Source organism: Macrobrachium rosenbergii, chromosome 46 (assembly GCF_040412425.1).
Source record: "Macrobrachium rosenbergii isolate ZJJX-2024 chromosome 46, ASM4041242v1, whole genome shotgun sequence".
NCBI lineage: Eukaryota > Metazoa > Arthropoda > Malacostraca > Decapoda > Palaemonidae > Macrobrachium > Macrobrachium rosenbergii.
The window spans coordinates 5702501-5710000 of record NC_089786.1 but is presented as its reverse complement, the minus strand read 5'-3'; positions in this window follow the sequence as shown (position 1 = coordinate 5710000).

The following is a 7500-nucleotide window of genomic DNA, read 5'->3' as shown; positions in this document are numbered from 1 at the left end:
TATATATATATATATATATATATATATATATATATATATATATATATATATATATATATAGATAGATATATAGATAGATAGTAATAGATACAAATAGTAATTGTTTATGACACATAAGGGCAATTGTTTACAAGACATATATATATATATATATATATATATATATATATATATATATATATATATATATATATATATATATATATATATATATATATATATATATATATATATATATATATATATATATATATATATATATATATATATATATATATATATATATTAAATATATATTAAATTACGACAAAAAGCGGCATTTGTCTACAAGATAATACTGGACCGAGTAACAAGACTTGTTTTATTTTCATTTCTTATTTCTCTAATTTTAGCTCCCTTTCGTTTAAACGTATATATACCAGTTCATCCGAGAATATATATATTCATTTGAAGTTGTTACTTATTCCGCTTTTAATTCTAACTTTACAAGTCAGGATTTTTTGGAGCGGCAATGGCAACATGAATGTATGAATTCGCTCAAGAGAAACAGTGTAACGCAAGTTGCGTGAGAATTTAATCAATCAGACGATGGCAAGATATAAATCATATACAGGTGAGTAACCTCGTTATTCCAGTATAGTCACGACCTATGTGGGCATATTACTCTGTCTTGAAACCCGTATCTACATCCACCGTTCCGCAAGAAAGTTCTTCGTTTAGATTTTTTAGTTTATTTGAAATGATGCCGAGTACTATCGCGAAGACATGGCAGAATGACAACTAAAGAACGCTCGCTTTTGCCGTTAACTTTTCATAAATATTAAGTGTAAATATTACTAACATGTTACGCCAGCTTTTTATGAAGAAAACGTTTCTATTCAAAACTGGAACAAAAATACCGTAAGTTTGATCTAAAGCCTTTTAAAATACCTGTAATCGTAATTCCAAAATATATTAAGATGCCGGTTCAGTATAAAAATTATGACAATTTAAAAAAATGATAAAGTTTAACGTACATAAAAACAATTTCATACATCTCTTATGTACACAAATACAATTTTTGGGATATATATATATATATATATATATATATATATATATATATATATATATATATATATATATATATATATATATATATATACAGTGTACTGTCTTAACGAAAATAACATTAAAAGCTAACTAACTTAACAAGCAAACACATCAGTATTCAGTATTCACTACTGTTTTCATTTCCATCATGGATTATGTTAGTCAAGATATGAGGCTTTCTCTTGTATAGCCTATCTTAATTTCCTCCGGAATCTAATACAAATCTCAACAATTCAGAGGTTTTCGAAAAGTATGACACAAGACCCCAAAAAACTAAACTCCCCATTTTTGGTTTCTTTCATTTGTTTACTTCCATAATCATTTATCTTACTCAATTCTCGGAAATCCCTCCTTTTATTTCTTTCTTATGAAAACCATATTCTTTGGAAGCTTGAATTTCAAGTCAATGGCCCCCCGCGGGTTTGTCCCATATGAATAGGGTTCATCTTCTGAATAATAATAATAATAATAATAATAATAATAATAATAATAATAATAATAATAATAATAATAATAATAATAATAATAATAATATCTGAAGTTATTCCAATTGGTGCTTTCGATAATACAAGTGGCGTCTTTACCAACTCATACAAACCTATTCCATTTCATAGATACAACATTGAATTTAATCTTGTTCAGGGTAACACCCTGATGGATGTTCCCAGATATAGACAGCAGTCTTACACGTACTGGCGCCGAGTTAGTTTAGTTCTTTGCTCTTCAAACTACTGATAGATCCATTCAGTCATCCTAGATTGTATGAATATAAGGAAAATCAATTCTTAAAGAATGCAGCAACTGGATTTAAGAAATATTTTTAGGAAGGTTGCATGGTGAGGTCTTATGTTTCTAAGTTCTTCAAGTACTAAGGTAAAAGAAAATCTCGTTTCCTAACAACTACAGACAGATCCATTCAGTTGTCTTAGATTGTATGGATATAATGAAAATCAATTCATTAAGAATGCAGTAACATAATAAGAAATTTTATGGTTACATGCTAAGGTCTTATGTTTGCAGGATCTTGAAATAGCAGCTCCTACAGCCTGGTCGTGAAACCTGCCTATTTATACTTTACATATCTGGAGAAACGATCTTTTATCCGATGTTCAGTACTCACTTCAACTCTTTGAAATCCACATTTTGAAATAGTTATACGTCAAAATTAGTGAAAAATATCTTTACTGGGATTAATGGCACCAATGAGCTGCAAATGTCTTTAAAAGCATTATCTGGAAATATTTTGAACTTAAAGATTCGACAGTGTAGAACAGTTCAATAGATCTCTGCACTTATGTAAACCAAACCACAATATACAAATACATTTGCACACGCATTTACACACTGATATACCAAGTTTCATAAACGCTCACATGATTTTCCATGTATTTAATATTAACATACTAATTTCTACAAAATGTCAAGAACAACCTGTCAGATACAAATCAAGGAACTTAATTAAGAAGAACAAAATGAACCCCCCAAAGAAGTGATGATTCATATTTCATAAGCAATTTTAAATTGCAGTTTATTTGTTTCCAGGACTGCTTAAAACAGGTAGTCTCGAAATCGTCTGTACAGAAAAGTAACTATAGATGAAAAGAAAAAATCTTTATTTAGTTCTGCTGAAGGTTACCTTCGACCAATTTGTCTTTCAAATTGATTTTTTCCTTCATAGGAGGACATTCCATTTATGACATCGAACACAACCAAGATTAATCAGGGTAGAAACTTACTGAGCATAAAATTTAATACAACTAAACTTTCTTTCCTTAAACATACAGTATTTTTTTGTTATTATTTCTCCCTATACAATATTTTCTTTAGGGATGCAAAGTTTTGCAGTGTGAAAAAGTAAATTTCCGCAGTACAGTGAATAATAACAGAGACAGGCGCAATGCATATTATTTATCTAAACATTATTAATGACTACACTGAAAGCATATCCCGATGTATATATATAAAAATACAATTTGATTCTGTATTTGTTTTTTCTATATTGAAAATAACCGACCGTAAACAATACAGTCATATTTTGGTCTTGTCGACCAAGCCAACACCAAACAAAATATACAGAAAATATGAAAATTACAATAGTTAATCCGAAGACAAATGCACATATTTATGAAACCGATGTTCATGTCTGTATGTTTTTCATTACGGCATACACATATATTATATATATATATATATATATATATATATATATATATATATATATATATATATATATATATATATATATATATATATATATATATATATATGTGTGTGTGTGTGTGTGTGTGTGTGTGTGTGTGTGTGTGTGTGTGTATGATTATAATCACTCTGACACGTGTTTTATATATCACTCATTACCACAAGGAAAATAAAAGACTTGGTGTAGGCCATACACCCAGTCTTTTATTTTCCCTGTGGTATATATATATATATATATATATATATATATATATATATATATATATATATATATATATGATTGATTGATTGATTATGATATATATATGAATAAGTATGAAAAATATATGAGGGATGATAATAGGTTCTATAATGTTGCGAATGCAGTATGAAAGGTGATTGATTGAGTTTCCAATTGTATGACATGTGTCGTGAAAATTGCGAGAATAAGTATGAAAGGAAAATGTGAAGCATCAACCTAGACATGTGTGAGGGATGATAGACATGTGTCGTGAAAATTGCGAATGCAGTATGAAAGGTGATATAATGTTGAAAATTGCGAATGCAGTATGAAAGGTGATGGTGCTGTTAGAAGTTACTCCAATCCTAGACATGTGTCGTGAAAATTGCGAATGCAGTATGAAAGGTGATGGTGCTGTTAGAAGTTACTAGACCAATCCAGTATGACATGTGTCTGTTAGAAGTTACTCCAAAGAATTGTCGAATGCAATGAGAAAGGTGATGGTGCTGTTAGAAGTTACTCCAATCCTAGACATGTGTCGTGAAAATTTTGAAGACTACTTAAAAGAGGAAGGTAAAAGACAGGCAAATTTGGAAGTCTCAAGTATGAAAGACTTATTATAAGACTGAGAAGGATTCCTGAAGCTGAACATGTATACGAAAGACTTGTTGTAAGACTGAGAAGGATTCCTGAAGCTGAGCATGTATACGAAAGACTTATTTTAAGACTGAGAAGGATTCCTGAAGCTGAGCATGTATACGAAAGACTTATTATAAGACTGAGAAGGATTCCTGAAGCTGAGCCTGTATACGAAAGACTTATTGTAAGACTGAGAAGGTTTCCTGAAGCTGAGCATGTATACGAAAGACTTATTTTAAGACTGAGAAGGATTCCTGAAGCTGAGCATGTATACGAAAGACTTATTGTAAGACTGAGAAATACTTATTGTAAGACTGCAAGAGAAGGATTCCTGAAGCTGAGGATGTATACGAAAACTTATTTTAAGACTGAGAAGGATTCCTGAAGCTGAGGATGTATACGAAAGACTTATTGCAAGACTGAGAAGGATTCCTGAAGCTGAGCATGTATACGAAAGACTTATTTTAAGACTGAGAAGGATTCCTGAAGCTGAGCATGTATACGAAACTTATTGTAAGACTGAGAAGGATTCCTGAAGCTGAGCATGTATACGAAAGACTTATTGTAAGACTGAGAAGGATTCCTGAAGTTGAACATGTAAGGAGAGCAAACAAGAGGTTGTAGAAACGCGAGGCACAAATAGTTGATTGATGGTGTGACACATTAGATGACCAGGGCTTGTAAGGTGTCTGGATGAGGAAGGAATAATTGTGTCATTGTAAGAAGTTTACAGTTATAACTCTGAATGAATTATAAGTGCACAATATCATTGAATCAAAAAATCGATAGCATATGGTAGGATTTTGAGAAAATATGAAGAAGTCTGAGTCAAGCATTTGTTTCGAAAATTTTATAAATAAAAAAAATAGTTTGTAGGTGAAAGTTTAAACAGGTAGGTAGAAAAAATCTTGAGGTATAACTGATAGAGACAGAAATGTAAAAGGTTATGAGGAAGTATGATATAGAAAAGAAGTTGTTTCGACAACTGAGTGCTTTCTTTACGATGGATGCGAAACATGGTCGAATATAAAGATGGGAGAGTTTGGTGCAAAAGTGTGTATAAAGCAAGGGTATGTCATAACTCCATGTATTTTCAGTATCTTTAGGAATGGAATGATGAGAGAAGTTGGAGAAGAAGGACACATGATGTATAAGTAAATTTGCTGGTTAAATAACAGCTTTGAATTAATTATGGAATGGCTGAGGATTGAATATCATACACTTTTGACTGAGAACAGTCAAGCAAAACCACGGATACAAGTGAAAGCATTTGCAAGATTTTGTAAGAAGAGAAAGTTTAGAGTAAATTTGACCACGAGTATGTTTATGAAAGCAAATGGGAAACAGGAAGATAAAAGTAAAAAATTTAATAACGAAAGTGGAAGCAACTGAATGAGTAAAGCAAGGAAGATTCACTTATCATTATAAAGCCTAAGCTGAGAATGAAGAAACAAATAAAAAAAATAACTCAGTCGCCCTGGCAGGATTCGAACACGAACCCGATATGTAACGTAACATCTTCATTTACCAAGAGAATCCAAAAAGTGCAAAGAAACCGATAAGTTAAGAAGTTATTGTGGTTATAACAAATGCATATATATATATATATATATATATATATATATATATATATATATATATATATATATATATATATATATATATATATATACATATATATATATATATATATATAAAAGATAGTCATATAAATATTTTATATATTTATATATATATATATATATATATATATATATATAATATATATTTATATATATATATATATATATATATATATATATATATATATATATATATATATATATATATACACACATACAAAGATAGTCACACATTTTGCGTATACACATATATATATATATATATATATATATATATATATATATATATATATATATATATATATATATATATATAGATGATGAGAATCCCTTCTCTTAAATGGCCTGGGAAATAATAGGACTATCAAAACAAGTTAGCACTCACATTAATCATCGAAACACATGATGTTTATACTTCCTCTTACTTCTTCCTGATGAACACCATATTCTTTAAAAGCTTGAATTTCAAGTCAATGACCCCTGTTCCATATGAATAGGTTTCATCTACTGAATAATAATAATAATAATAATAATAATAATAATAATAATAATAATAATAATAATAATAATAATAATAATAGTTGGTGGAAAATTCACAGTGCTTTTACAGTGAATGAATTTCAAAGCAAAAACCGAGCCATTTGAGCGCAACATATCCTCCAAGTAACCTGAAAACAAGATATATATATATATATATATATATATATATATATATATATATATATATATATATATATATATATATATATATAAGGCTTAAGAAGCAAATGTAAAAACCTTACGCTTGCGAAAATAGAGAAACTGTTGCGAGAGAAGCTGCATCCTTGGAGGAGACGTCAAAGGCCCATATGTAACACCGACAACTACGATTAAAAAAAAAAAAAAAAGAGGCCATCATGAAAAGAGCCTTCAAATGCATCGACGGAGGGAAGGAATTAAGCCATGAATAGGGACTTGGGCGCGTCTACAACCTTTCTGAGAAATTAAAAAAAAAAAGTCTCTGAGCACAGAGTAACATCTTGACTCTCGGAAGCAAAACTACATACTAGGGAAGAAGAGGGTAATGTTCTATGCGTTGAAGAAGATGAGCAGTGAGTGGGGCAAATTAAATTAAAGCATTTGGAAGATAGCTGAAAGGGTTAGATCGGCCACGTGTTTGCTTCTAGCGAGATGCATAACGATGATGTCTTCGATAAAGTGAAATGCGGTAAAGCACCGGAAATACGTCATTTATGCATTAAAAAATATGAAGTGTCACATACGTGTGTGTGTATGTGTGTGTATGTATGTATATATGTATGTATGTATATGCGTGTGTGTGTGCATGTATGTATTATGTATGTATATGTCGGTATGTTTGTGTGTATGCGACACTTCGTATTTTTTAATGCATAAATGATATATCTCCGGTACTTTACCGCATTTTCACTTTATCGAAGACATCATCGATATATATCTCACTAGAAGCAAACACGTGGCCGATCTAATCCTTTCAGCTATCTTCCAAATGCTTTAATTTAATTTGCACGACTCACTGCTCACCTTCTTAAAACGCATAGAATATTACTCTCTTTTTCTCTAGTATGTAGTATTGCTTCCGGAAGTCAAGATGTTTATATATATATATATATATATATATATATATATATATATATATATATATATATATATATATATATATATATATATATATATATATATATATATATATATATATATATATATAAA